This window comes from Saccoglossus kowalevskii, chromosome 1 (genome assembly GCF_978046115.1).
Source record: "Saccoglossus kowalevskii chromosome 1, keSacKowa6.1, whole genome shotgun sequence".
In the NCBI taxonomy this organism is placed as follows: Eukaryota; Metazoa; Hemichordata; class Enteropneusta; family Harrimaniidae; genus Saccoglossus; species Saccoglossus kowalevskii.
Window position 1 is genome coordinate 44,654,954 of NC_140641.1, and position 22,980 is coordinate 44,677,933.

A 22,980-nucleotide genomic window follows, 5' to 3' on the forward strand; every position below is an offset into this window, starting at 1 on the left:
TTTCCGTGCAGTCGGATAGTTTAAATTGGAAATTAGTTGAGAAGAAGATTTATTATGTTTCCATACAGTCGGATAGTTTAAATTGGAAATGAGTTGAGAGGTAGATTTATTATGTTTCCATACAGTCGGATAGTTTAAATTAGAAATGAGTTGAGAGGTAGATTTATTATGTTCCATACAGTCGGATAGTTTAAATTAGAAATGAGTTGAGAGGTAGATTGATTATGTTTCCATACAGTCGGATAGTTTAAACCAGAAATGAGTTGAGAGGTAGATTTATTATGTTTCCATACAGTGGGATAGTTTAAGCCTGATATGCGTTGAGAGGTAGATTTATAATGTTTCCATACAGTCGGATACTTTAAACCAAAAATGAGTTGAGAGGTAGATTTATTGTGTTTCCATACAGTCGGATAGTTTAAGCCTGATATGAGTTGAGAGGTAGATTAATTATGTTTACATACCGTCGGTTAGTTTAAATTAGAAATTAGTTGAGAGGAAGATTTATTATGTTTCCATACAGTCGGATAGTTTAAACCAGAAATGAGTTGAGAGGAAGATTTATTATGGTTCCATACAGTTGGATAGTTTAAACCAGAAATGAGTTGAGAGGTAGATTTATTATGTTTCCATACAGTCGGATAGTTTAAACCAGAAATGAGTTGAGAGGTAGATTTATTATGTTACCATACAGTTGGATAGTTTAAACCAGAAATGAGTTGAGTGGTAGATTTATTATGTTTCCATACAGTCGGATAGTTTAAACCAGAAATGAGTTGAGAGGTAGATTTATTATGTTTCCATACAGTGGGATAGTTTAAGCCTGATATGCGTTGAGAGGTAGATTTATAATGTTTCCATACAGTCGGATACTTTAAACCAAAAATGAGTTGAGAGGTAGATTTATTATGTTTCCATACAGTCGGATAGTTTAAGCCTGATATGAGTTGAGAGGTAGATTAATTATGTTTACATACCGTCGGTTAGTTTAAATTAGAAATTAGTTGAGAGGAAGATTTATTATGTTTCCATACAGTCGGATAGTTTAAACCAGAAATGAGATGAGAGGTAGATTTATTATGTTTCCTTACAGTCGGATAGTTTAATCCTGATATGAGTTGAGAGGTAGATTTATTATGTTTCCATACAGTCGGATAGTTTAATCCTGATATGAGTTGAGAGGTAGATTCATTGTGTTTCCATACAGTCGGATAGTTTAAACCTGATATGAGTTGAGAGGGAGAATTATAATGTTTCGATACAGTCGGATAGTTTAAACCAGAAATGAGTTGAGAGGTAGATTTATTATGTTTCCATACAGTCGGATAGTTTAAACCAGAAATGAGTTGAGAGGTAGATTCATTATGTTTCCATACAGTCGGATAGCTTAAGCCTCATATGAGTTGAGAGGTAGATTTATTATGTTTCCATGCAGTCGGATAGTTTAAACCAGAAATGAGTTGAGAGGTAGATTTATTATGTTTCCATACAAATGAGTTGAGAGGTAGATTTATTATGTTTCCACAAAGTTGGATAGTTTTAACCTGATATGAGTTGAGAGGGAGAATTATAATGTTTCCATACAATCGGATAATTTCAACCAGAAATGAGTTGAGAGGTAGATTTATTATGTTTTCATACAATCGGATAGTTTAAGCCTGATATGAGTTGAGAAGTAGATTTAATATGTTTCCATACAGTCGGATAGTTTAAGCCTGATATGAGTTGAGAGGTAGATTGATTATGTTTCCATACAGTCGGATAGTTTAAATTAGAAATGAGATGAGAGGGAGATTTATTATGTTTCCATACAGTCGGATACGTTAAACCAGAAATGAGTTGAGAGGTAGATTTATTATGTTTCCATACAGTTGGATAGTTTAAACCAGAAATGAGTTGAGAGGTAGATTTATTATGTTTCCAAACAGTCGGATAGTTTAAGCCTGATATGAGTTGAGAGGTAGATTGATTATGTTTCCATACAGTCGGATAGTTTAAACCAGAAATGAGTTGAGAGGTAGATTTATTATGTTTCCATACAGTGGGATAGTTTAAACCTGATATGCGTTGAGAGGTAGATTTATAATGTTTCCATACAGTCGGATACTTTAAACCAAAAATGAGTTGAGAGGTAGATTTATTATGTTTCCTTACAGTCGGATAGTTTAATCCTGATATGAGTTGAGAGGTAGATTTATTATGTTTCCATACAGTCGGATAGTTTAATCCTGATATGAGTTGAGAGGTAGATTTATTGTGTTTCCATACAGTCGGATAGTTTAAACCTGATATGAGTTGAGAGGGAGAATTATAATGTTTCGATACAGTCGGATAGTTTAAACCAGAAATGAGTTGAGAGGTAGATTCATTATGTTTCCATACAGTCGGATAGTTTAAGCTTGATATGAGTTGAGAGGTAGATTTATAATGATTCCATACATTCGGATAGTTTATATTGGAAATGAGTTGAGAGGTAGATTTATTATGTTTCCATACAATCGGATAGTTTAAGCCTGATAAGAGTTGAGAGGTAGATTTATTATGTTTCCATACATTCGGATAGTTTAAATTGGAAATGAGTTGAGAGGTAGATTTATTATGTTTCCATACAGTCGGATAGTTTAAGCATGATAATAGTTGAGAGGTAGATTTATTATGTTTCCATACAGTCGGATAGTTTAAACCAGAAATGAGTTGAGAGGTAGATTTATAATGTTTCCATACAGTCGGATAGTTTAAACCAGAAATGAGTTGAGAGGTAGATTTATTATGTTTCCATACAGTCGGATAATTTAAGCCTGATATGAGTTGAGAGGTAGATTTATAATGTTTCCGTGCAGTCGGATAGTTTAAATTGGAAATTAGTTGAGAAGAAGATTTATTATGTTTCCATACAGTCGGATAGTTTAAATTGGAAATGAGTTGAGAGGTAGATTTATTATGTTTCCATACAGTCGGATAGTTTAAATTAGAAATGAGTTGAGAGGTAGATTTATTATGTTCCATACAGTCGGATAGTTTAAATTAGAAATGAGTTGAGAGGTAGATTGATTATGTTTCCATACAGTCGGATAGTTTAAACCAGAAATGAGTTGAGAGGTAGATTTATTATGTTTCCATACAGTGGGATAGTTTAAGCCTGATATGCGTTGAGAGGTAGATTTATAATGTTTCCATACAGTCGGATACTTTAAACCAAAAATGAGTTGAGAGGTAGATTTATTGTGTTTCCATACAGTCGGATAGTTTAAGCCTGATATGAGTTGAGAGGTAGATTAATTATGTTTACATACCGTCGGTTAGTTTAAATTAGAAATTAGTTGAGAGGAAGATTTATTATGTTTCCATACAGTCGGATAGTTTAAACCAGAAATGAGTTGAGAGGAAGATTTATTATGGTTCCATACAGTTGGATAGTTTAAACCAGAAATGAGTTGAGAGGTAGATTTATTATGTTTCCATACAGTCGGATAGTTTAAACCAGAAATGAGTTGAGAGGTAGATTTATTATGTTACCATACAGTTGGATAGTTTAAACCAGAAATGAGTTGAGTGGTAGATTTATTATGTTTCCATACAGTCGGATAGTTTAAACCAGAAATGAGTTGAGAGGTAGATTTATTATGTTTCCATACAGTGGGATAGTTTAAGCCTGATATGCGTTGAGAGGTAGATTTATAATGTTTCCATACAGTCGGATACTTTAAACCAAAAATGAGTTGAGAGGTAGATTTATTATGTTTCCATACAGTCGGATAGTTTAAGCCTGATATGAGTTGAGAGGTAGATTAATTATGTTTACATACCGTCGGTTAGTTTAAATTAGAAATTAGTTGAGAGGAAGATTTATTATGTTTCCATACAGTCGGATAGTTTAAACCAGAAATGAGATGAGAGGTAGATTTATTATGTTTCCTTACAGTCGGATAGTTTAATCCTGATATGAGTTGAGAGGTAGATTTATTATGTTTCCATACAGTCGGATAGTTTAATCCTGATATGAGTTGAGAGGTAGATTCATTGTGTTTCCATACAGTCGGATAGTTTAAACCTGATATGAGTTGAGAGGGAGAATTATAATGTTTCGATACAGTCGGATAGTTTAAACCAGAAATGAGTTGAGAGGTAGATTTATTATGTTTCCATACAGTCGGATAGTTTAAACCAGAAATGAGTTGAGAGGTAGATTCATTATGTTTCCATACAGTCGGATAGCTTAAGCCTCATATGAGTTGAGAGGTAGATTTATTATGTTTCCATGCAGTCGGATAGTTTAAACCAGAAATGAGTTGAGAGGTAGATTTATTATGTTTCCATACAAATGAGTTGAGAGGTAGATTTATTATGTTTCCACAAAGTTGGATAGTTTTAACCTGATATGAGTTGAGAGGGAGAATTATAATGTTTCCATACAATCGGATAATTTCAACCAGAAATGAGTTGAGAGGTAGATTTATTATGTTTTCATACAATCGGATAGTTTAAGCCTGATATGAGTTGAGAAGTAGATTTAATATGTTTCCATACAGTCGGATAGTTTAAGCCTGATATGAGTTGAGAGGTAGATTGATTATGTTTCCATACAGTCGGATAGTTTAAATTAGAAATGAGATGAGAGGGAGATTTATTATGTTTCCATACAGTCGGATACGTTAAACCAGAAATGAGTTGAGAGGTAGATTTATTATGTTTCCATACAGTTGGATAGTTTAAACCAGAAATGAGTTGAGAGGTAGATTTATTATGTTTCCAAACAGTCGGATAGTTTAAGCCTGATATGAGTTGAGAGGTAGATTGATTATGTTTCCATACAGTCGGATAGTTTAAACCAGAAATGAGTTGAGAGGTAGATTTATTATGTTTCCATACAGTGGGATAGTTTAAACCTGATATGCGTTGAGAGGTAGATTTATAATGTTTCCATACAGTCGGATACTTTAAACCAAAAATGAGTTGAGAGGTAGATTTATTATGTTTCCTTACAGTCGGATAGTTTAATCCTGATATGAGTTGAGAGGTAGATTTATTATGTTTCCATACAGTCGGATAGTTTAATCCTGATATGAGTTGAGAGGTAGATTTATTGTGTTTCCATACAGTCGGATAGTTTAAACCTGATATGAGTTGAGAGGGAGAATTATAATGTTTCGATACAGTCGGATAGTTTAAACCAGAAATGAGTTGAGAGGTAGATTCATTATGTTTCCATACAGTCGGATAGTTTAAGCTTGATATGAGTTGAGAGGTAGATTTATAATGATTCCATACATTCGGATAGTTTATATTGGAAATGAGTTGAGAGGTAGATTTATTATGTTTCCATACAATCGGATAGTTTAAGCCTGATAAGAGTTGAGAGGTAGATTTATTATGTTTCCATACATTCGGATAGTTTAAATTGGAAATGAGTTGAGAGGTAGATTTATTATGTTTCCATACAGTCGGATAGTTTAAGCATGATAAGAGTTGAGAGGTAGATTTATTATGTTTCCATACAGTCGGATAGTTTAAACCAGAAATGAGTTGAGAGGTAGATTTATAATGTTTCCATACAGTCGGATAGTTTAAACCAGAAATGAGTTGAGAGGTAGATTTATTATGTTTCCATACAGTCGGATAATTTAAGCCTGATGTGAGTTGAGAGGTAGATTTATAATGTTTCCGTACAGTCGGATAGTTTAAATTGGAAATTAGTTGAGAGGAAGATTTATTATGTTTCCATACAGTCGGATAGTTTAAATTGGAAATGAGTTGAGAGGTAGATTTATTATGTTTCCATACAGTCGGATAGTTTAAGCCTGATATGAGTTGAGAGGTAGATTGATTATGTTTCCATACAGTCGGATAGTTTAAATTAGAAATTAGTTGAGAGGAAGATTTATTATGTTTCCATACAGTTGGATAGTTTAAATTAGAAATGAGTTGAGAGGTAGATTTATTATGTTTCCATACAGTCGGATACTTTAAACCAAAAATGAGTTAAGAGGTAGATTTATTTTGTTTCCATACAGTCGGATAGTTTAAGCCTGATATGAGTTGAGAGGTAGATTGATTATGTTTCCATACAGTCGGATAGTTTAAATTAGAAATTAGTTGAGAGGAAGATTTATTATGTTTCCATACAGTTGGATAGTTTAAACCAGAAATGAGTTGAGAGGTAGATTCATTATGTTTCCATACAGTCGGATAGTTTAAGCTTGATATGAGTTGAGAGGTAGATTTATAATGATTCCATACATTCGGATAGTTTATATTGGAAATGAGTTGAGAGGTAGATTTATTATGTTTCCATACAATCGGATAGTTTAAGCCTGATAAGAGTTGAGAGGTAGATTTATTATGTTTCCATACAATCGGATAGTTTAAGCCTGATAAGAGTTGAGAGGTAGATTTATTATGTTTCCATACATTCGGATAGTTTAAATTGGAAATGAGTTGAGAGGTAGATTTATTATGTTTCCATACAGTCGGATAGTTTAAGCATGATAAGAGTTGAGAGGTAGATTTATTATGTTTCCATACAGTCGGATAGTTTAAACCAGAAATGAGTTGAGAGGTAGATTTATAATGTTTCCATACAGTCGGATAGTTTAAACCAGAAATGAGTTGAGAGGTAGATTTATTATGTTTCCATACAGTCGGATAATTTAAGCCTGATGTGAGTTGAGAGGTAGATTTATAATGTTTCCGTACAGTCGGATAGTTTAAATTGGAAATTAGTTGAGAGGAAGATTTATTATGTTTCCATACAGTCGGATAGTTTAAATTGGAAATGAGTTGAGAGGTAGATTTATTATGTTTCCATACAGTCGGATAGTTTAAGCCTGATATGAGTTGAGAGGTAGATTGATTATGTTTCCATACAGTCGGATAGTTTAAATTAGAAATTAGTTGAGAGGAAGATTTATTATGTTTCCATACAGTTGGATAGTTTAAATTAGAAATGAGTTGAGAGGTAGATTTATTATGTTTCCATACAGTCGGATACTTTAAACCAAAAATGAGTTAAGAGGTAGATTTATTTTGTTTCCATACAGTCGGATAGTTTAAGCCTGATATGAGTTGAGAGGTAGATTGATTATGTTTCCATACAGTCGGATAGTTTAAATTAGAAATTAGTTGAGAGGAAGATTTATTATGTTTCCATACAGTTGGATAGTTTAAACCAGAAATGAGTTGAGAGGTAGATTCATTATGTTTCCATACAGTCGGATAGTTTAAGCTTGATATGAGTTGAGAGGTAGATTTATAATGATTCCATACATTCGGATAGTTTATATTGGAAATGAGTTGAGAGGTAGATTTATTATGTTTCCATACAATCGGATAGTTTAAGCCTGATAAGAGTTGAGAGGTAGATTGATTATGTTTCCATACAGTCGGATAGTTTAAACCTGAAATGAGTTGAGAGGTAGATTTATAATGATTCCATACATTCGGATAGTTTATATTGGAAATGAGTTGAGAGGTAGATTTATTATGTTTCCATACAATCGGATAGTTTAAGCCTGATAAGAGTTGAGAGGTAGATTGATTATGTTTCCATACAGTCAGATAGTTTAAGCATGATAAGAGTTGAGAGGTAGATTTATTATGTTTCCATGCAGTCGGATAGTTTAAACCAGAAATGAGTTGAGAGGTAGATTTATAATGTTTCCATACAGTCGGATAGTTTAAACCAGAAATGAGTTGAGAGGTAGAATTATTATGTTTCCATACAGTCGGATAATTTAAGCCTGATATGAGTTGAGAGGTAGATTTATAATGTTTCCGTACAGTCGGATAGTTTAAATTGGAAATGAGTTGAGAGGAAGATTTATTATGTTTCCATACAGTCGGATAGTTTAAATTGGAAATGAGTTGAGAGGTAGATTTATTATGTTTCCATACAGTCGGATAGTTTAAATTAGAAATGAGTTGAGAGGTAGATTTATTATGTTTCCATACAGTCGGATAGTTTAAATTAGAAATGAGTTGAGAGGAAGATTTATTATGTTTCCATACAGTCGGATAGTTTAAATTGGAAATGAGTTGAGAGGTAGATTTATAATGTTTCCGTACAGTCGGATAGTTTAAATTGGAAATGAGTTGAGAGGAAGATTTATTATGTTTCCATACAGTCGGATAGTTTAAATTGGAAATGAGTTGAGAGGTAGATTTATTATGTTTCCATACAGTCGGATAGTTTAAATTGGAAATGAGTTGAGAGGAAGATTTATTATGTTTCCATACAATCGGATAGTTTAAATTGGAAATGAGTTGAGAGGTAGATTTATTATGTTTCCATACAGTCGGATAGTTTAAATTAGAAATGAGTTGACAGGTAGATTTATTATGTTTCCATACAGGCGGATAGTTTAAATTAGAAATGAGTTGAGAGGTAGATTTATTATGTTTCAATACAGTCGGATACTTTAAACCAAAAATGAGTTAAGAGGTAGATTTATTATGTTTCCATACAGTCGGATAGTTTAAGCCTGATATGAGTTGAGAGGTAGATTGATTATGTTTCCATACAGTCGGATAGTTTAAATTAGAAATTAGTTGAGAGGAAGATTTATTATGTTTCCATACAGTTGGATAGTTTAAGCCTGTTATGAGTTGACAGGTAGATTTATAATGTTTCCATACAGTCGGATAGTTTATGCCTGATATGAGTTGAGAGGTAGATTGATTATGTTTCCATACAGTCGGATAGTTTAAACCAGAAATGAGTTGAGAGGTAGATTTATTATGTTTCCATACAGTCGGATAGTTTAAGCATGATAAGAGTTGAGAGGTAGATTTATTATGTTTCCATACAGTCGGATAGTTTAAACCAGAAATGAGTTGAGATGTAGATTTATAATGTTTCCATACAGTCGGATAGTTTAAACCAGAAATGAGTTGAGAAGTAGAATTATTATGTTTCCATACAGTCGGATAATTTAAGCCTGATATGAGTTGAGAGGTAGATTTGTAATGTTTCCGTACAGTCGGATAGTTTAAATTGGAAATGAGTTGAGAGGAAGATTTATTATGTTTCCATACATTCGGATAGTTTAAATTGGAAATGAGTTGAGAGGTAGATTTATTATGTTTCCATACAGTCGGATAGTTTAAATTAGAAATGAGTTGAGAGGTAGATTTATTATGTTTCCATACAGTCGGATAGTTTAAATTAGAAATGAGTTGAGAGGTAGATTTATTATGTTTCAATACAGTCGGATACTTTAAACCAAAAATGAGTTAAGAGGTAGATTTATTATGTTTCCATACAGTCGGATAGTTTAAGCCTGATATGAGTTGAGAGGTAGATTGATTATGTTTCCATACAGTCGAATAGTTTAAATTAGAAATGAGTTGAGAGGTAGATTTATTATGTTTCCATACAGTCGGATAGTTTAAATTAGAAATGAGTTGAGAGGTAGATTTATTATGTTTCAATACAGTCGGATACTTTAAACCAAAAATGAGTTAAGAGGTAGATTTATTATGTTTCCATACAGTCGGATAGTTTAAGCCTGATATGAGTTGAGAGGTAGATTGATTATGTTTCCATACAGTCGGATAGTTTAAATTAGAAATTAGTTGAGAGGAAGATTTATTATGTTTCCATACAGTTGGATAGTTTAAGCCTGTTATGAGTTGACAGGTAGATTTATAATGTTTCCATACAGTCGGATAGTTTATGCCTGATATGAGTTGAGAGGTAGATTGATTATGTTTCCATACAGTCGGATAGTTTAAACCAGAAATGAGTTGAGAGGTAGATTTATTATGTTTCCATACAGTCGGATAGCTTAAGCCTGATATGAGTTGAGAGGTAGATTTATTATGTTTCCATGCAGTCGGATAGTTTAAACCAGAAATGAGTTGGGAGGTAGATTTATTATGTTTCCATACAGTCGGATAGTTTAAACCAGAAATGAGTTGAGAGGTAGATTTATTATGTTTCCATACAATCGGATAGTTTAAACCAGAAATGAGTTGAGAGGTAGATTTATTATGTTTCCATACAGTCGGATAGGTCAAGTCTATTATGAGTTGAGAGGTAGATTGATTATGTTTCCATACAGTCGGATAGTTTAAACACGAAATGAGTTGAGAGATAGATTTATTATGTTTCCATACAGTCGGATAGCTTAAGCCTGATATGAGTTGAGAGGTAGATTTATTATGTTTCCATGCAGTCGGATAGTTTAAATCAGAAATGAGTTGAGAGGTAGATTTATTATGTTTCCATACAAATGAGTTGCGAGGTAGATTTATTATGTTTCCACAAAGTTGGATAGTTTAAACCTGATATGAGTTGAGAGGGAGAATTATAATGTTTCCATACAGTCGGATAATTTAAACCAGAAATGAGTTGAGAGGTAGATTTATTATGTTTTCATACAGTCAGATAGTTTAAGCCTGATTTGAGTTGAGAAGTAGATTTAATATGTTTCCATACAGTCGGATAGTTTAAGCCTGATATGAGTTGAGAGGTAGATTGATTATGTTTCCATACAGTCGGATAGTTTAAATTAGAAATGAGTTGAGAGGTAGATTTATTATGTTGCCATACAGTCGGATACTTTAAACCAGAAATGAGTTGAGAGGTAGATTTATTATGTTTCCATACAGTTGGATAGTTTAAACCAGAAATGAGTTGAGAGGTAGATTTATTATGTTTCCAAACAGGCGGATAGTTTAAGCCTGATATGAGTTGAGAGGTAGATTGATTATGTTTCCATACAGTCGGATAGTTTAAACCAGAAATGAGTTGAGAGGTAGATTTATTATGTTTCCATACAGTGGGATAGTTTAAGCCTGATATGCGTTGAGAGGTAGATTTATAATGTTTCCATACAGTCGGATACTTTAAACCAAAAATGAGTTGAGAGGTAGATTTATTATGTTTCCATACAGTCGGATAGTTTAAGCCTGATATGAGTTGAGAGGTAGATTAATTATGTTTCCATACGGTCGGTTAGTTTAAATTAGAAATTAGTTGAGAGGAAGATTTATTATGTATCCATACAGTCGGATAGTTTAAACCAGAAATGAGTTGAGAGGTAGATTTATTATGTTTCCATACAGTCGGATAGTTTAAACCAGAAATGAGATGAGAGGTATATTTATTATGTTTCCTTACAGTCGGATAGTTTAATCCTGATATGAGTTGAGAGGTAGATTTATTATGTTTCCATACAGTCGGATAGTTTATTCCTTATATGAGTTAAGATGTAGATTTATTGTGTTTCCATACAGTCGGATAGTTTAAACCTGATATGAGTTGAGAGGGAGAATTATAATGTTTCGATACAGTCGGATAGTTTAAACCAGAAATGAGTTGAGAGGTAGATTTATTATGTTTCCATTCAAATGAGTTGAGAGGTAGATTTATTATGTTTCCACAAAGTTGGATAGTTTAAACCTGATATGAGTTGAGAGGGAGAATTATAATGTTTCCATACAGTCGGATAATTTAAACCAGAAATGAGTTGAGAGGTAGATTTATTATGTTTCCATACAGTTGGATAGTTTAAACCAGAAATGAGTTGAGAGGTAGATTTATTATGTTTCCAAACAGTCGGATAGTTTAAGCCTGATATGAGTTGAGAGGTAGATTGATTATGTTTCCATACAGTCGGATAGTTTAAACCAGAAATGAGTTGAGAGGTAGATTTATTATGTTTCCATACAGTGGGATAGTTTAAGCCTGATATGCGTTGAGAGGTAGATTTATAATGTTTCCATACAGTCGGATACTTTAAACCAAAAATGAGTTGAGAGGTAGATTTATTATGTTTCCATACAGTCGATAGTTTAAGCCTGATATGAGTTGAGAGGTAGATTTATTATGTTTCCATACAGTCGGATAGTTTAAGCATGATAAGAGTTGAGAGGTAGATTTATTATGTTTCCATACAGTCGGATAGTTTAAACCAGAAATGAGTTGAGAGGTTGATTTATTATGTTTCCATACAGTCGGATAATTTAAGCCTGATATGAGTTGAGAGGTAGATTTATAATGTTTCCGTACAGTCGGATAGTTTAAATTGGAAATGAGTTGAGAGGAAGATTTATTCTGTTTCCATACAGTCTGATAGTTTAAATTGGAAATGAGTTGAGAGGTAGATTTATTATGTTTCCATACATTCGGATAGTTTAAATTAGAAATGAGTTGAGAGGTAGATTTATTATGTTTCCATACAGTCGGATAGTTTAAATTAGAAATGAGTTGAGAGGTAGATTTATTATGTTTCCATACAGTCGGATAGTTAAAATTAGAAATGAGTTGAGAGGTAGATTTATTATGTTTCCATACAGTCGGATACTTTAAACCAAAAATGAGTTAAGAGGTAGATTTATTATGTTTCCATACAGTCGGATAGTTTAAGCCTGATATGAGTTGGGAGGTAGATTGATTATGTTTCCATACAGTCGGATAGTTTAAATTAGAAATTAGTTGAGAGGAAGATTTATTATGTTTCCATACAGTTGGATAGTTTAAGCCTGTTATGAGTTGAGAGGTAGATTTATAATATTTCCATACAGTCGGATAGTTTATGCCTGATATGAGTTGAGAGGTAGATTGATTATGTTTCCATACAGTCGGATAGTTTAAACCAGAAATGAGTTGAGAGGTAGATTTATTATGTTTCCATACAGTCGGATAGCTTAAGCCTGATATGAGTTGAGAGGTAGATTTATTATGTTTCCATGCAGTAGGATAGTTTAAACCAGAAATGAGTTGAGAGGTAGATTTATTATGTTTCCATACAATTGGATAGTTTAATCCAGAAATGAGTTGAGAGGTAGATTTATTATGTTTCCATACAGTCGGATAGGTTAAGCCTATTATGAGTTGAGAGGTAGATTGATTATGTTTCCATACAGTCGGATAGTTTAAACCAGAAATGAGTTGAGGGGTAGATTTATTATGTTTCCATACAATTGGATAGTTTAAACCAGAAATGAGTTGAGAGGTAGATTTATTATGTTTCCATACAGTCGGATAGCTTAAGCCTGATATGAGTTGAGAGGTAGATTTATTATGTTTCCATGCAGTCGGATAGTTTAAACCAGAAATGAGTTGAGAGGTAGATTTATTATGTTTCCATACAAATGAGTTGAGAGGTAGATTTATTATGTTTCCACAAAGTTGGATAGTTTAAACCTGATATGAGTTGAGAGGGAGAATTATAATGTTTCCATACAGTCGGATAATTTAAACCAGAAATGAGTTGAGAGGTAGATTTATTATGTTTTCATACAGTCAGATAGTTTAAGCCTGATTTGAGTTGAGAAGTAGATTTAATATGTTTCCATACAGTCGGATAGTTTAAACCTGATATGAGTTGAGAGGTAGATTGATTATGTTTCCATACAGTCGGATAGTTTAAATTAGAAATGAGTTGAGAGGTAGATTTATTATGTTGCCATACAGTCGGATACTTTAAACCAGAAATGAGTTGAGAGGTAGATTTATTATGTTTCCATACAGTTGGATAGTTTAAACCAGAAATGAGTTGAGAGGTAGATTTATTATGTTTCCAAACAGTCGGATAGTTTAAGCCTGATATGAGTTGAGAGGTAGATTGATTATGTTTCCATACAGTCGGATAGTTTAAACCAGAAATGAGTTGAGACGTAGATTTATTATGTTTCCATACAGTGGGATAGTTTAAGCCTGATATGCGTTGAGAGGTAGATTTATAATGTTTCCATACAGTCGGATACTTTAAACCAAAAATGAGTTGAGAGGTAGATTTATTATGTTTCCATACAGTCGGATAGTTTAAGCCTGATATGAGTTGAGATGTAGATTAATTATGTTTCCATACGGTCGGTTAGATTAAATTAGAAATTAGTTGAGAGGAAGATTTATTATGTATCCATACAGTCGGATAGTTTAAACCAGAAATGAGTTGAGAGGTAGATTTATTATGTTTCCATACAGTCGGATAGTTTAAACCAGAAATGAGATGAGAGGTAGATTTATTATGTTTCCTTACAGTCGGATAGTTTAATCCTGATATGAGTTGAGATGTAGATTTATTATGTTTCCATACAGTCGGATAGTTTAATCCTTATATGAGTTGAGAGGTAGATTTATTGTGTTTCCATACAGTCGGATAGTTTAAACCTGATATGAGTTGAGAGGGAGAATTATAATGTTTCGATACAGTCGGATAGTTTAAACCAGAAATGAGTTGAGAGGTAGATTTATTATGTTTCCATACAAATGAGTTGAGAGGTAGATTTATTATGTTTCCACAAAGTTTGATAGTTTAAACCTGATATGAGTTGAGAGGGAGAATTATAATGTTTCCATACAGTCGGATAATTTAAACCAGAAATGAGTTGAGAGGTAGATTTATTATGTTTTCATACAGTCAGATAGTTTAAGCCTGATTTGAGTTGAGAAGTAGATTTAATATGTTTCCATACAGTCGGATAGTTTAAACCTGATATGAGTTGAGAGGTAGATTGATTATGTTTCCATACAGTCGGATAGTTTAAATTAGAAATGAGTTGAGAGGTAGATTTATTATGTTGCCATACAGTCGGATACTTTAAACCAGAAATGAGTTGAGAGGTAGATTTATTATGTTTCCATACAGTTGGATAGTTTAAACCAGAAATGAGTTGAGAGGTAGATTTATTATGTTTCCAAACAGTCGGATAGTTTAAGCCTGATATGAGTTGAGAGGTAGATTGATTATGTTTCCATACAGTCGGATAGTTTAAACCAGAAATGAGTTGAGACGTAGATTTATTATGTTTCCATACAGTGGGATAGTTTAAGCCTGATATGCGTTGAGAGGTAGATTTATAATGTTTCCATACAGTCGGATACTTTAAACCAAAAATGAGTTGAGAGGTAGATTTATTATGTTTCCATACAGTCGGATAGTTTAAGCCTGATATGAGTTGAGATGTAGATTAATTATGTTTCCATACGGTCGGTTAGATTAAATTAGAAATTAGTTGAGAGGAAGATTTATTATGTATCCATACAGTCGGATAGTTTAAACCAGAAATGAGTTGAGAGGTAGATTTATTATGTTTCCATACAGTCGGATAGTTTAAACCAGAAATGAGATGAGAGGTAGATTTATTATGTTTCCTTACAGTCGGATAGTTTAATCCTGATATGAGTTGAGATGTAGATTTATTATGTTTCCATACAGTCGGATAGTTTAATCCTTATATGAGTTGAGAGGTAGATTTATTGTGTTTCCATACAGTCGGATAGTTTAAACCTGATATGAGTTGAGAGGTAGAATTATAATGTTTCGATACAGTCGGATAGTTTAAACCAGAAATGAGTTGAGAGGTAGATTTATTATGTTTCCATACAAATGAGTTGAGAGGTAGATTTATTATGTTTCCACAAAGTTTGATAGTTTAAACCTGATATGAGTTGAGAGGGAGAATTATAATGTTTCCATACAGTCGGATAATTTAAACCAGAAATGAGTTGAGAGGTAGATTTATTATGTTTCCATGCAGTAGGATAGTTTAAACCAGAAATGAGTTGGGAGGTAGATTTATTATGTTTCCATACAGTCGGATAGTTTAAACCAGAAATGAGTTGAGAGGTAGATTTATTATGTTTCCATACAATTGGATAGTTTAAACCAGAAATGAGTTGAGAGGTAGATTTATTATGTTTCCATACAGTCGGATAGGTTAAGCCTATTATGAGTTGAGAGGTAGATTGATTATGTTTCCATACAGTCGGATAGTTTAAACCAGAAATGAGTTGAGAGGTAGATTTATTATGTTTCCATACAATTGGATAGTTTAAACCAGAAATGAGTTGAGAGGTAGATTTATTATGTTTCCATACAGTCGGATAGCTTAAGCCTGATATGAGTTGAGAGGTAGATTTATTATGTTTCCATGCAGTCGGATAGTTTAAACCAGAAATGAGTTGAGAGGTAGATTTATTATGTTTCCATACAAATGAGTTGAGAGGTAGATTTATTATGTTTCCACAAAGTTGGATAGTTTAAACCTGATATGAGTTGAGAGGGAGAATTATAATGTTTCCATACAGTCGGATAATTTAAACCAGAAATGAGTTGAGAGGTAGATTTATTATGTTTTCATACAGTCAGATAGTTTAAGCCTGATTTGAGTTGAGAAGTAGATTTAATATGTTTCCATACAGTCGGATAGTTTAAACCTGATATGAGTTGAGAGGTAGATTGATTATGTTTCCATACAGTCGGATAGTTTAAATTAGAAATGAGTTGAGAGGTAGATTTATTATGTTGCCATACAGTCGGATACTTTAAACCAGAAATGAGTTGAGAGGTAGATTTATTATGTTTCCATACAGTTGGATAGTTTAAACCAGAAATGAGTTGAGAGGTAGATTTATTATGTTTCCAAACAGTCGGATAGTTTAAGCCTGATATGAGTTGAGAGGTAGATTGATTATGTTTCCATACAGTCGGATAGTTTAAACCAGAAATGAGTTGAGAGGTAGATTTATTATGTTTCCATACAGTGGGATAGTTTAAGCCTGATATGCGTTGAGAGGTAGATTTATAATGTTTCCATACAGTCGGATACTTTAAACCAAAAATGAGTTGAGAGGTAGATTTATTATGTTTCCATACAGTCGGATAGTTTAAGCCTGATATGAGTTGAGATGTAGATTAATTATGTTTCCATACGGTCGGTTAGATTAAATTAGAAATTAGTTGAGAGGAAGATTTATTATGTATCCATACAGTCGGATAGTTTAAACCAGAAATGAGTTGAGAGGTAGATTTATTATGTTTCCATACAGTCGGATAGTTTAAACCAGAAATGAGATGAGAGGTAGATTTATTATGTTTCCTTACAGTCGGATAGTTTAATCCTGATATGAGTTGAGATGTAGATTTATTATGTTTCCATACAGTCGGATAGTTTAATCCTTATATGAGTTGAGAGGTAGATTTATTGTGTTTCCATACAGTCGGATAGTTTAAACCTGATATGAGTTGAGAGGGAGAATTATAATGTTTCGATACAGTCGGATAGTTTAAACCAGAAATGAGTTGAGAGGTAGATTTATTATGTTTCCATACAAATGAGTTGAGAGGTAGATTTATTATGTTTCCACAAAGTTTGATAGTTTAAACCTGATATGAGTTGAGAGGGAGAATTATAATGTTTCCATACAGTCGGATAATTTAAACCAGAAATGAGTTGAGAGGTAGATTTATTATGTTTCCATGCAGTAGGATAGTTTAAACCAGAAATGAGTTGGGAGGTAGATTTATTATGTTTCCATACAGTCGGATAGTTTAAACCAGAAATGAGTTGAGAGGTAGATTTATTATGTTTCCATACAATTGGATAGTTTAAACCAGAAATGAGTTGAGAGGTAGATTTATTATGTTTCCATACAGTCGGATAGGTTAAGCCTATTATGAGTTGAGAGGTAGATTGATTATGTTTCCATACAGTCGGATAGTTTAAACCAGAAATGAGTTGAGAGGTAGATTTATTATGTTTCCATACAATTGGATAGTTTAAACCAGAAATGAGTTGAGAGGTAGATTTATTATGTTTCCATACAGTCGGATAGCTTAAGCCTGATATGAGTTGAGAGGTAGATTTATTATGTTTCCATGCAGTCGGATAGTTTAAACCAGAAATGAGTTGAGAGGTAGATTTATTATGTTTCCATACAAATGAGTTGAGAGGTAGATTTATTATGTTTCCACAAAGTTGGATAGTTTAAACCTGATATGAGTTGAGAGGGAGAATTATAATGTTTCCATACAGTCGGATAATTTAAACCAGAAATGAGTTGAGAGGTAGATTTATTATGTTTTCATACAGTCAGATAGTTTAAGCCTGATTTGAGTTGAGAAGTAGATTTAATATGTTTCCATACAGTCGGATAGTTTAAGCCTGATATGAGTTGAGAGGTAGATTGATTATGTTTCCATACAGTCGGATAGTTTAAATTAGAAATGAGTTGAGAGGTAGATTTATTATGTTGCCATACAGTCGGATACTTTAAACCAGAAATGAGTTGAGAGGTAGATTTATTATGTTTCCATACAGTCGGATAGTTTAAGCCTGATATGAGTTGAGAGGTAGATTTATTATGTTTCCATACAGTCGGATAGTTTAAGCCTGATATGAGTTGAGAGGTAGATTTATTATGTTTCCATACAGTCGGATAGTTTAAGCCTGATATGAGTTGAGAGGTAGATTTATTATGTTTCCAAACAGTCGGATAGTTTAAGCCTGATATGAGTTGAGAGGTAGATTGATTATGTTTCCATACAGTCGGATAGTTTAAATTAGAAATGAGTTGAGAGGGAGATTTATTATGTTTCCATACAGTCGGATACGTTAAACCAGAAATGAGTTGAGAGGTAGATTTATTATGTTTCCATACAGTTGGATAGTTTAAACCAGAAATGAGTTGAGAGGTAGATTTATTATGTTTCCAAACAGTCGGATAGTTTAAGCCTGATATGAGTTGAGAGGTAGATTAATTATGTTTCCATACGGTCGGTTAGTTTAAATTAGAAATTAGTTGAGAGGAAGATTTATTATGTATCCATACTGTCGGATAGTTTAAACCAGAAATGAGTTGAGAGGTAGATTTATTATGTTTCCATGCAGTCGGATAGTTTAAACCAGAAATGAGATGAGAGGTAGATTTATTATGTTTCCTTACAGTCGGATAGTTTAATCCTGATATGAGTTGAGATGTAGATTTATTATGTTTCCATACAGTCGGATAGTTTAAACCTGATATGAGTTGAGAGGGAGAATTATAATGTTTCGATACAGTCGGATAGTTTAAACCAGAAATGAGTTGAGAGTTAGATTTATTATGTTTCCATACAAATGAGTTGAGAGGTAGATTTATTATGTTTCCAAACAGTCGGATAGTTTAAGCCTGATATGAGTTGAGAGGTAGATTAATTATGTTTCCATACGGTCGGTTAGTTTAAATTAGAAATTAGTTGAGAGGAAGATTTATTATGTATCCATACTGTCGGATAGTTTAAACCAGAAATGAGTTGAGAGGTAGATTTATTATGTTTCCATGCAGTCGGATAGTTTAAACCAGAAATGAGATGAGAGGTAGATTTATTATGTTTCCTTACAGTCGGATAGTTTAATCCTGATATGAGTTGAGATGTAGATTTATTATGTTTCCATACAGTCGGATAGTTTAAGCCTGATATGAGTTGAGAGGTAGATTTATTATGTTTCCAAACAGTCGGATAGTTTAAGCCTGATATGAGTTGAGAGGTAGATTGATTATGTTTCCATACAGTCGGATAGTTTAAATTAGAAATGAGTTGAGAGGGAGATTTATTATGTTTCCATACAGTCGGATACGTTAAACCAGAAATGAGTTGAGAGGTAGATTTATTATGTTTCCATACAGTTGGATAGTTTAAACCAGAAATGAGTTGAGAGGTAGATTTATTATGTTTCCAAACAGTCGGATAGTTTAAGCCTGATATGAGTTGAGAGGTAGATTAATTATGTTTCCATACGGTCGGTTAGTTTAAATTAGAAATTAGTTGAGAGGAAGATTTATTATGTATCCATACTGTCGGATAGTTTAAACCAGAAATGAGTTGAGAGGTAGATTTATTATGTTTCCATGCAGTCGGATAGTTTAAACCAGAAATGAGATGAGAGGTAGATTTATTATGTTTCCTTACAGTCGGATAGTTTAATCCTGATATGAGTTGAGATGTAGATTTATTATGTTTCCATACAGTCGGATAGTTTAAACCTGATATGAGTTGAGAGGGAGAATTATAATGTTTCGATACAGTCGGATAGTTTAAACCAGAAATGAGTTGAGAGTTAGATTTATTATGTTTCCATACAAATGAGTTGAGAGGTAGATTTATTATGTTTCCAAACAGTCGGATAGTTTAAGCCTGATATGAGTTGAGAGGTAGATTAATTATGTTTCCATACGGTCGGTTAGTTTAAATTAGAAATTAGTTGAGAGGAAGATTTATTATGTATCCATACTGTCGGATAGTTTAAACCAGAAATGAGTTGAGAGGTAGATTTATTATGTTTCCATGCAGTCGGATAGTTTAAACCAGAAATGAGATGAGAGGTAGATTTATTATGTTTCCTTACAGTCGGATAGTTTAATCCTGATATGAGTTGAGATGTAGATTTATTATGTTTCCATACAGTCGGATAGTTTAAACCTGATATGAGTTGAGAGGGAGAATTATAATGTTTCGATACAGTCGGATAATTTAAACCAGAAATGAGTTGAGAGGTAGATTTATTATGTTTCCATACAGTTGGATAGTTTAAACCAGAAATGAGTTGAGAGGTAGATTTATTATGTTTCCAAACAGTCGGATAGTTTAAGCCTGATATGAGTTGAGAGGTAGATTGATTATGTTTCCATACAGTCGGATAGTTTAAACCAGAAATGAGTTGAGAGGTAGATTTATTATGTTTCCATACAGTGGGATAGTTTAAGCCTGATATGCGTTGAGAGGTAGATTTATAATGTTTCCATACAGTCGGATACTTTAAACCAAAAATGAGTTGAGAGGTAGATTTATTATGTTTCCATACAGTCGGATAGTTTAAGCCTGATATGAGTTGAGAGGTAGATTAATTATGTTTCCATACGGTCGGTTAGTTTAAATTAGAAATTAGTTGAGAGGAAGATTTATTATATTTCCATACAGTCGGATAGTTTAAACCAGAAATGAGTTGAGAGGTAGATTTATTATGTTTCCATACAGTCGGATAGTTTAAACCAGAAATGAGATGAGAGGTAGATTTATTATGTTTCCTTACAGTCGGATAGTTTAATCCTGATATGAGTTGAGAGGTAGATTTATTATGTTTCCATACAGTCGGATAGTTTAATCCTGATATGAGTTGAGATGGAGAATTATAATGTTTCCATACAGTCGGATAGTTTAAACCAGAAATGAGATGAGAGGTAGATTTATTATGTTTCCTTACAGTCGGATAGTTTAATCCTGATATGAGTTGAGAGGTAGATTTATTATGTTTCCATACAGTCGGATAGTTTAATCCTGATATGAGTTGAGATGGAGAATTATAATGTTTCCATACAGTCGGATAGTTTAAACCAGAAATGAGATGAGAGGTAGATTTATTATGTTTCCTTACAGTCGGATTGTTTAATCCTGATATGAGTTGAGAGGTAGATTAATTATGTTTCCATACAGTCGGATAGTTTAAGCCTGATATGAGTTGAGAGGTAGATTTATTATGTTTCCATACAGTCGGATAGTTTAAGCCTGATATGAGTTGAGAGGTAGATTTATTATGTTTCCATACGGTCGGTTAGTTTAAATTAGAAATTAGTTGAGAGGAAGATTTATTATGTTTCCATACAGTCGGATAGTTTAAACCAGAAATGATTTGAGAGGTAGATTTATTATGTTTCCTTACAGTCGGATAGTTTAATCCTGATATGAGTTGAGAGGTAGATTTATTATGTTTCCATACAGTCGGATAGTTTAAACCAGAAATGAGTTGAGAGGTAGATTTATAATGTTTCCATACAGTCGGATAGTTTAAGCCTGATATGAGTTGAGAGGTAGATTAATTATGTTTCCATACAGTCGGATAGTTTAATCCTGATATGAGTTGAGATGGAGAATTATAATGTTTCCATACAGTCGGATAGTTTAAACCAGAAATGAGTTGAGAGGTAGATTTATTGTGTTTCCATACAGTTGGAAAGTTTAAACCTGATATGAGTTGAGAGGGAGAATTATAATGTTTCCATACAGTCGGATAACTTAAACCAGAAATGAGTTGACAGGTAGATTTATTATGTTTCCATACAGTTGGATAGTTTAAACCAGAAATGAGTTGAGAGGTAGATTTATTATGTTTCCAAACAGTCGGATAGTTTAAGCCTGATATGAGTTGAGAGGTAGATTGATTATGTTTCCATACAGTCGGATAGTTTAAACCAGAAATGAGTTGAGAGGTAGATTTATAATGTTTCCATACAGTCGGATACTTTAAACCAAAAATGAGTTGAGAGGTAGATTTATTATGTTTCCATACAGTCGGATAGTTTAAGCCTGATATGAGTTGAGAGGTAGATTAATTATGTTTCCATACGGTCGGTTAGTGTAAAATAGAAATTAGTTGAGAGGAAGATTTATTATGTTTCCATACAGTCGGATAGTTTAAACCAGAAATGAGTTGAGAGGTAGATTTATTATGTTTCCATACAGTCGGATAGTTTAATCCTGATATGAGTTGAGAGGTAGATTTATTATGTTTCCATACAGTCGGATAGTTTAAACCAGAAATGAGATGAGAGGTAGATTTATTATGTTTCCTTACAGTCGGATAGTTTAATCCTGATATGAGTTGAGAGGTAGATTTATTATGTTTCCATACAGTCGGATAGTTTAATCCTGATATGAGTTGAGAGGTAGATTTATTGTGTTTCCATACAGTCGTATAGTTTAAACCTGATATGAGCTGAGAGGGAGAATTATAATGTTTCGATACAGTCGGATAGTTTAAACCAGAAATGAGTTGAGAGGTAGATTTATTATGTTTCCATACAAATGAGTTGAGAGGTAGATTTATTATGTTTCCACAAAGTTGGATAGTTTAAAGCTGATATGAGTTGAGAGGGAGAATTATAATGTTTCCATACAGTCGGATAATTTAAACCAGAAATTAGTTGAAAGGTAGATTTATTATGTTTCCATACAGTTGGATAGTTTAAACCAGAAATGAGTTGAGAGGTAGATTTATTATGTTTCCACACAGTCGGATAGTTTAAGCCTGATATGAGTTGAGAGGTAGATTGATTATGTTTCCATACAGTCGGATAGTTTAAACCAGAAATGAGTTGAGAGGTAGATTTATTATGTTTCCATACAGTGGGATAGTTTAAGCCTGATATGCGTTGAGAGGTAGATTTATAATGTTTCCATACAGTCGGATACTTTAAACCAAAAATGAGTTGAGAGG